Source organism: Rhamphochromis sp. 'chilingali' (assembly GCF_963969265.1).
Source record: "Rhamphochromis sp. 'chilingali' genome assembly, chromosome: 1".
Taxonomy (NCBI): domain Eukaryota; kingdom Metazoa; phylum Chordata; class Actinopteri; order Cichliformes; family Cichlidae; genus Rhamphochromis; species Rhamphochromis sp. 'chilingali'.
This window is the reverse complement of record NC_137929.1, coordinates 45,451,917-45,460,448: the sequence shown is the minus strand read 5'-3', so window position 1 is coordinate 45,460,448 and position 8,532 is coordinate 45,451,917.

Below are 8,532 nucleotides of genomic sequence, written 5' to 3'. Positions count from 1 at the left end.
TTTCGGTGAAATGAATTTCTACAATACTGTTACTGTTAATTGTACTCTCTGCACTGCCTCCACACATACCACTTGCTTCTGCTTCTATGCCCCAGCTTTGTTTACTTTTTCCCACCGAGGCTTCTAGACTTCTGATTGGCCAACATTTCTGCACGGTTAGGAATATATCGCCACCTGTTGCTTTGGCATGTTCCTAGCAGCGTTTTCCTTCATTTCTGCGTTTACGTGTGGACGGGATTATTTTTTAAAACGAAAACGGAAAATCTCTGTTTTCAAAAATACCCGTGTACGTGTGGACATGGCTTAAGTTGACCTTGAACACATATGTAAACATGATAGTGACCTATTCAGTTAGCTGACTGGCTTTTACCAGCTGATTTCAACATGTATTTCAACAATATATCAACTTTTTTTAAACTAATAGGACTTTCTGCAAAGTTTGGATGCATTCACCGGAGCGAACGAACGGATGACTGAAAAAAAAAAACAGTCTGACAAGACTGCAGCTTTGCGTTTCTGCCACAGCTCTCATTTACGTTTCAGGTGAGTTACTTAATTTAGCGAAACAACTAGTTCGACACTCATCACTATTAAAATAAAAGTACAACATGAGTCTGTCAAAAACAACACATTTAATGGACGTACTTGGATCAGCCAAAGTAAATGCTAACATTATGTTACAGCTTCTGCAGCTCGTTTCTCTGGCTTTTTTTAAAATAACTTACCGTTGGTGCGGAGATGCTTGAGCCCTCGTCAGTTACTGAAGAACTGGCGTTAGTTTACTGGTGTCAAGCCAGCCTCCAATTCGAGACTTGCAGTCAAGCCAGCCTCCAGTTTATTTTACGTTCCCTGTGTATTCAAAGTATTACGGGAATGGATGTGGAAACCGGATTTCAAAATAAAAGCCAACTTCGAGTGAATTAACAGATATGTTAAGAACATAATAACATATAATTTAGGCTTTTTTTTTTTTTTTACAAACTCTAATGTTACATCTATATGACACAGCCTTGTACCCTAATTGTGCCCTGTCACTATCAAGGCCATCTTATTTTGGATTTCAAAGTAAAAGCCCTGTGAATCTTCATTTTTGAACTACTCTTTCAATGAATTCATAATGCTCTTAAAAGCAAAACTCGTATTTCCAAATACTATTTGAACTTTGTATCAACACTTTCCAACCGCAGTCTTTTTCACAGTAATACCATATCAAAATCAATTCTTTCTGATTTTGCTTTTCATAGTAATGGCCCTTTGAAATTGCGGATATTTGACTTAATCTCCTAACGATTCAAAATGCTCTAAAATGAAAACTTCTTGTTTCCACAGGGTAATTCCACTTTAGATCAACAGTATACAACCCCACAGTGATACCATATCAATATCAAGTCATTCTGATTCTGCTTTCAAAAATAAAAGCCTTTTCAAATTGTCCATAATTGACCTAACCTTCAGTGATTTCAAAATGCTCTAAAATGGAAAATTCCTGTTTCCACAGGGTAATTCCACCTTAGATCGACAGTATACAACCCCACAGTGATACCATATCAATATCAAGTCATTCTGATTTTGCTTTCAAAAATAAAAGCCCTTTCAAATTGTCCATAATTGACCTAACTTTCAGTGATTTCAAAATGCTCTAAAATGGAAAATTCCTGTTTCCACAAGGTAATTCCACCTGAGATCAACAGTATACAGACCCACAGTGATACCATATCAATATCAAGTCATTCTGATTTTGCTTTTCATAGTAATGGCCCATTGAAATTGCGGATATTTGACTTAATCTTCTAACGATTCAAAATGCTCTAAAATGAAAAATTCTTGTTTCCACAGGGTAATTCCACTTTAGATCAATAGTATACAACCCCACAGTGATACCATATCAATATCAAGTCATTCTGATTTTGCTTTCAAAAATAAAAGCCTTTTCAAATTGTCCATAATTGACCTAACTTTCAGTGATTTCAAAATGCTCTAAAATGGAAAATTCCTGTTTCCACAGGATAATTTCACTTTAGATCAACAGTATACAACCCCGCAGTGATACAATATCAATATCAAGTCAAGTAGGTCAAGAGTGTGTCCTCTATTATGTGTGGCCTCTGTTACATGCTGAGTCAGCCCAAAGTTGCCCAGAGTGTTACTCAGGTCTTTAGTCCCTTTGTCCTGAGGGTTGTCCACATGAATGTTAAAATCCCCAGCAATAATTACACAGTCAAAATCAACACAGATCACAGACAGCAGTTCACTGAGGTCATTAAAAAAGTCTGTGCAGTATTTGGGAGGCCTGTAAACATTAAGAAACACAACTTTGGATGGGGCCTTCAGCTGTAAAGCCACATATTCAAAAGACTGAAAACTTCCAGGAGATAGCTGCTTACATTGAAATGATTCATTAAATAAGACAGCAACCCCTCCTCCTCTCCTGCTCACCCTGGCCTCACTGATAAAACTGTAGTTAGGAGGGGTCGTCTCGATGAGAACAGCTCCACTGTTACTTTGGTCCAACCAAGTTTCAGTTAGAAACATAAAATCAAGGCTGTGCTCAGTGATTAAATCATTAATTAAAATGTTTTCCCAGCTAGAGATCTAACGTTTAATAAAGCCAACTTAAGTGTTTTAGAGGTATTACTTGTCCCCTCGTGTTTGGGAGCAGTCTGTGGCACACAAGGTATGTTTACTATGTTTAAAGATCTTTTAGAGTGCAGCTCTCTGTGTTTTGACCAGGCCACATGTCTCCTGTCACCTAAAAGTACAGAAATTTTAAAACCTTCTAGTAAACAGGGTCCCAGCTTCTCCTGGGAAAAGTCATTACTGCCATAATCCTCACAGCCCGGACCCTTCACACATCACGCATCAGACTGCGGAGACAAAGCATGAAGGTGGTAAGGAGGAACTAAGGGGGGCGAGGCTGGGCAATGTGACTTCGATTGCTCTGTTGAGGGTGGGGCTCGATGGCGAACCTTTGGCTGCTCTGGTGGGGGGTTTATGGGGGACAAAAAGGGATTGGGCCGGGGGGTAGATCTGAGCCCAGCATTGACCCGCTCCATCATCTCCTCAGTGAATTTCAGGTGTGGGGAGGAGGGAGAAAGGGAGGGGGAGGAGGGTGATGGCCTGTCAGGGGTTTGGGGGACTGGGGAAGATTGTGGTCCCTGGTCCTGGTCCTGGTCGTTGGTGTTGTTGAGAGAGTTGGAGGCAAATAGGGACCCCTCTTCTTGCCTCAGATGTCTCTCCTTTCTGAGGCTCTTCCCGGGTGGGGGCAGATGGAGCTCCTCCTCAAGGTTTCTGCTGGGCTTTGTCTGTTCTTGGAGTACTGTTTGTTCCTCTTTATGAGATAACTCCTCGTTTATCTCAGCCTTGGCACCAAGGATGGATGACGTATGGAATAAAACAAGTTGGAGGTGAACAGTTTCACCCCTGACTTGTTAAAATTAAATCCATTTGCTTTAAACAGATGCCTGCGTTCCCAAAAAATATTAAAGTTGTTGATAAAATGCACTGAGTGGTCAGCACATGCTGATATAAGCCATTTATTCAGTGCAAACAACGACTTTAGTGTTCTTACCGCACATCCTTTGTACATCCTTTACGGCAGAGTCACCCACAATCAGAGTTTCAGGCCTAGCCTTTAGCTTTCCCTGTGGTCTTTTACTTTTCAACAGATTTTCAGACCTTATTTCGCTGCTTTTAGATGGATGGTTGTCCGATATCGATCCAGGGTCCTTTGATAGTGGAGCAAATCTGTTCTGCAGTTTCACATTCAGTTGTTTTGGAGGTTTGTTGCTAACCTTCCTATTCACGGTTGTCCAGTCCTGTTTCCTCCCGTATACAGGGGTAGAAGAGCTTCTCTGTCTCGTAGGAAGTGAAGGCCAGTCGGTTTCAGAGATTTCAGCTCGCTGTGCCCTGCCTGTGGTACGTCCTCCCCCTTCCAGGAGACGTGATTTATGTCTTGGTTTTGCACCAAGACAGTCCAAGGGGGGATTATCACTTGAGGATTTATAATAATGCACAGAGTCTACTTTCTTGGTCATGTTATCTGTGCTCCTTAGCTGTGTACTAGCTTGCTCATCGCCATTGTTTTGAGTCAAAGGCAAGGTTGTTTCATTTCCACACAGTCCATTTACCTCCACGTTTACTTCTAAGCGATGAATTTTTGTCTCCAGTACTGCAATCTTCTGCAGGAGGCTGTGGTAGTCATCTGTGGAGAGGGAAGGCATCTTGTTGCTAGTTAGCCTAGCGGTTAGCACCTTTCCAGGCTATTGAGGCTGTTCGGTGCCCAGACGCTGTAATCAGGCTTCAGCTGTGTCTAGGCCACAGACACACGGAGCGCTGAGGATAAGGTAACTATAAAAATGTTGCTGTTTCTGTTAAGAACACTTTAATCCTAATGATCTATAAGTGTCCAGAAGCTATCGCAGGTAAGCTCATATAGAAAAAAGGGAAAAAAATCAGCATAAAAATCAATAAAAATCAATAAAAGAAGCAAAACATTTAAAGAGCAAAGAGAGGAAGTGTCCACACTCACAAAAGGGGGAGGAGCAAGATGTCTGCTATACTGATATGTGAAATATTCCTTTGTTGGGTGAGAAAATCAGACCATGTCATAACTGCTGCAAGTCACACAGAATAGATATCAGAGCCTTAAACAGGCTGACGTCTGCTAAATGGGTCAAACTGGGCAGAAAGTCTACAAACACATAACATCCTTATAGAATATGATGTAACACTATAGATCAACTTAGCTCAGAATATATAAAGCATATAAACAATTACAGCAATATGATGCAACAAACACAGCAGTGCTACTGATCCAAAATACTCAAAGCTTCATAGAACTGAAACAAACATTTATTTTTAGCTCCATTCTGCTGCTGATACAGACTTTAGGTTTCTGAACATTATACTTGTTGCTGCCTTTCATGGTGTGTAACTTGAAGGCCCTGAGTACTTTCTCCCACACTGAAAACACTGGGATGATAACATTATTTTAACATTACCTAATTTTTACCTAATAATTTTTTAAAAAACTTTTCTAGCAATCCTTCACAAACAGGGAGCAGATTGTCTAGCATCTTTCTTTCAGCTTAACGAGTGAACCGTCAGCTCGTTGAAACAAACGTTGAAGTCTGATTGGCTCGACACCACCGAACAGAGGCAGCAATATAACATAGCTAACATTAACAGTGCAGTGAATCCTGCTTGTGCCGTGATGTTCAGGACTGCAAACCGAGCAGCATCACTGACTTTCAGCTTGTTGTGTTTGTAGATATATGACTGACTTTAATTATCCATAAAATCATCACATCTCTGTAAGATAAAGGTCGACTATTGAACGTGCTCAGTGTGCACAACCTCTGCTATATTTATAGAACCTCTGCTCAATGCAAAAACATGAATAAACTTCCATTTGCACTGCGTCCCCTGGTGGATGTACAAGACATTAACACTGGTTTTCAGAAATGCTGCGAGGGGGCATTAATATTCCTTGTATTGTACAAGTCACAGGTGGGGGATATCATTAAAGTCACAGATCAGCCGGCAATCAGTCAGGAATCCACCAGGCATCTGTCATGGTCCTGTCAGGAATGAGGTGGACATTATAATGTGTGTTATTTATTCTTTTGTATTTATTCTTAATTACACTCTCCGACTCAAAGAACTTAGCAATAGCCAGTTTAGTATCTACTATGTTCTTTTTATTCTTCTTATACTTTATTTATTGTATATGCTGTTGTGAAAAAGACTGCAGTTGAAAAAGGTTTTGTTGTACAAAAATGCAAAATGATAATAAGGAATAAATGATTTTTCTATCTATTTATGTAATTTTTGCAGTTGCTGAATTTGAATATTGAGGTGTTTTTAACAAAACCCCAAGGAAGAGAGTCATCAGCAACGATATTAGAGAAGCAATTGCTCCTGCCCATCAGTGAAGGGGGTTATAAGGTGATTTTCAAGTAATCTGAGGAATGATACAGTGAGAAATATCAGTCACAAGTGGAGAACATTCAAGACAGTTGCCAATCTTCCCATGTGTGGAAGTCTCAGTTATTTTACCTCAAGTTTAAACCGTGGAAGCTGAAGGAAACTGCAAAATATGCAAAGCTACATCTCAGACTTCACAGGCCTCAGTTAGATTTTAAATGTTAAAGTATGATATTAATAGAACTGTGCATAAACAAATGCCCACAAACCTCAATTAACTGAAGCAACATTGTGAATAGTGTGGCCCAATATTTCTCCACAATGATGTGACTGACTGTTAAAGTCATATAGAAAATGGTAACTTTAAGTTATTGCTGGTAAACATGGTTCCACAAGCTACAATGAATCAATTAATGACTCAATCAATGAATCTACGGCGAATCAGATTTTGGCTTAGGTTTTGTTAAATAAACAATGACAGTTTGCTCAAGGCTAGAAGCACACGTACATATTGTTTGGAAAAATGTTAACAGGAATGTACAACTCCTCTCAGAGGTTATATAAAGTAGATTTCTTCATGATTAATGTTATTAACATGATCTAGAGATAGTTGCCAGTATGCTTAATGATTTGCAGCATATGTAGCAGCCCCTGGCATCAATAATAACAGAAGAGAGTCTCTAATGGGTCTAGCCATTTATTTTCTTCAGCTAACACAGTTCTGAGCAATGTCTGACAGTTCTTTGGACATCGTTTCAACACAGTGAAAACTACAAAATAAAAAATTTATTGCTTCTCATACAGTTTCTGTAGCTGTCACATTAAAATGTAATTATTATGTGATTGCAATGTTCAAAAGTTGGTGTTTAATCTGGTTTCATGTTGTTTTGTCGCAACCTACTGGTCGACCTGAGTATGGCGCTTTGTGGTGCTTTGCGGTGATGTGTAATTAAGCGCACATGTTGCCAGAGACTGAGGGCTCGAACCAAATGGGAGTAGGCTGACTTGTGTACAAGGTGAAAATATGGAAAATATGGACCACAATTGCTCATGAATGTTGAGTAGAAAGGCGCACACAGTATGTTGGTGCATTTACTTTGTGTGTATGTTTTATTTGAGTTGTAATTTTTATTCTGCTGACATAATATCCGTGTTTTTCATTGATCATTTCAACATAGTTTTTCACGGTGTTTGCTGGTGAAAAGAAGATTAAAATACTGGTTAAACATCAGTTGGAGCATGGCCCTTTATTCTACTTCGAACATGAAAAACCTTCAGGAGCAGTTATAGTCTCTTTAAATTAAGTTGTGAACAATATCACAACATACAAGTATTATACACTCTGTGACTTAAAGCAATACAGGAGTGCAAATAAAGCCTAAAAGATCCAAAAAGAAGTACTCCAGAGTTATTAATGAAGAAAAAATAAAAGGTTTTAAAACTATGTCAAAGTGCATCACAACTTAATTGTGTATGATATGATCATCACGTCACATAGGTCAGAAAGCTAAAATTAGCACATGGATGCATTCAGTGCAAGTACATAAAGAGATTGTTAACAGACATCTTAAAATGCTAACAAAACAACATAACTTATAATATGAACAGAAATAATACTGAATTTTTGTCTTGATCCATGCTCAATCATGCAGGTAAAGTAAGGAAATCCCAAAAAGTTCATTCTGTTCATCTGGACGTAGCCTTTTCAGCATTTCGTCACTCATCCAAGGGACTTCTTCAGTCTCAGTCTGACTGCAGGCTTCCCCCACAGTACCTTTGCGCAATAAATGGTGAACAATGGGCTGTGAGCTCAGTTCCTTGATCATTAATATGCAGATTGTCAAAACCATTGATCAACAAAAACTGATCAAAAACCATTATTCAATGACCATTGATTGTTGATCAGGTGATAAGGTAGTGTGCAAGGTATTTGCATGTCTAATCCAGGGATTATGGTTGTCATGGTATAGTATGTCACGTGGGATTTGCAATTTGTTTGTTGGTCTGTTTAAGAGTGAGTCAGCAAAGCAGTACTCTCCACTTGAGCCTCGTAGTGGCTTAATTGGTATCAAGTCACTACATCTTTGTCAAATAAGTGACATGTTGAAATATTGCAGTTATTTCATTCAGTTTATTTATTATCAGCTCATCTATGTGTCAGTGGATCTCCAACTTCCTAACTGGCAGACCACAGGCAGTAAGGATGGGCGGACATGTCTCAGCCTCCACCACTCTCAGCACTGGAGCCCCCCAGGGGTGTGTTCTGAGCCCCCTGCTGTACTCTTTGTACACATATGACTGTGTGGCCACTACCAGCTCCACCACCATCATCAAGTTTGCTGACGACACCGTCGTGGTGGGCCTGATCTCTGATAACAACAAGACGGCCTACGTGAAGGAGATTAGGAATCTGGAGAACTGGTGCCAGAGGAACAACCTCCTTCTAAACGTCAGTAAGACATGGGAGCTGATAGTGGACTTCAGCACTAAGCAGGAGAGGAACTACCAGACCCCCGTCATCAACGAGTGCCCAGTGGAGAGAGTGGACAGCTTCAAATACCTCGGAGTTCACATCACGCAGGACCTGTCATGGTCCTGTCACATCAA